We start from the raw sequence: 952 nt of genomic DNA on the forward strand, positions 1-952 counted from the left end.
GCGCTGAGAAGAGCTTGGAGTGTGTGAGGATCGTCCTGATTGGAAAAACTGGAGTGGGAAAGAGTACCACTGGAAACACCATCCTGGGACGTCATGTGTTTCAGTCAAAAACCAGCATGAAATCTGTGACCAAGACATGCCAAAGAGAGACTGGAGACGCCTGTGGGCGACCTGTGACTGTGGTGGACACACCAGGACTCTTCGACACGACTCTCAGTAATGAAGAGATCCAGCAGGAGATCATGAGATGCATTGAACTCTCGACTCCTGGACCGCATGTGTTTCTGCTGGTCATCGCTGTCGGCCCAATCACACAAGAAGAAAGAGAAACTCTTCAGCTCATCAAGATGACCTTCGGACAGAAAGCAGAGGCCTACACTATGGTGTTGTTCACACGAGGAGACAATCTCACAGATCTAAGTATTGAAGACTACATTAAAGAAGGAGATCCACACGTTCAGAAACTTATAAATGACTGTGGAGGAAGATTTCATGTGTTCAATAATAAACAGAAGGATCCTGCTCAGGTCGTGAATCTGTTAAAGAAGATTGATAAGATGATGTGGGATAATGACCCCAATTTCTATAATGACAAAATGTTTCAGGAGGCCGAGAGAGCATTCAGACTCATGCAGATCAATAGAGAGAGAGAAGAGGAGGTCAGACAAGAAATCGAGGCCATTAAAGCTAAATATGAGTCTGAAATCAAAGAAATTCAAGACCAACTAGAAGAGGAAAAAACAAAAGGAAAAGTTAGAGAATTTCTGTTTGTGGAGAGAGAGTTCACACTGTTGAGACAAAAGAGAGAAAACACAGCGACAACGAACACTGAACAAACCCATGTCGAGAGAAAGAATGGTGATCAGATTGAAAAGCAGGAAAATCAGCTTACAGGAACAACAGATCTGGATAGAGAGATACCTAAACCTGGAAGAGAATCTGACCAAGATCG

At 43.6% G+C, this 952-nt stretch overlaps 1 pseudogene; it reads left to right on the forward strand.

Annotated features, from left to right (window-relative positions):
• Window positions 1-5: 5 nt before the first annotated feature.
• LOC107735727 (GTPase IMAP family member 4 pseudogene) lies at window positions 6-944 on the forward strand (annotated as a pseudogene).
• The last annotated feature ends 8 nt before the right edge of the window (window positions 945-952 follow it).

The sequence above is a fragment of the Sinocyclocheilus rhinocerous genome, unplaced genomic scaffold, assembly GCF_001515625.1.
Source record: "Sinocyclocheilus rhinocerous isolate Xijiao unplaced genomic scaffold, SAMN03320098_v1.1 C36262608, whole genome shotgun sequence".
Taxonomy (NCBI): Eukaryota; Metazoa; Chordata; class Actinopteri; order Cypriniformes; family Cyprinidae; genus Sinocyclocheilus; species Sinocyclocheilus rhinocerous.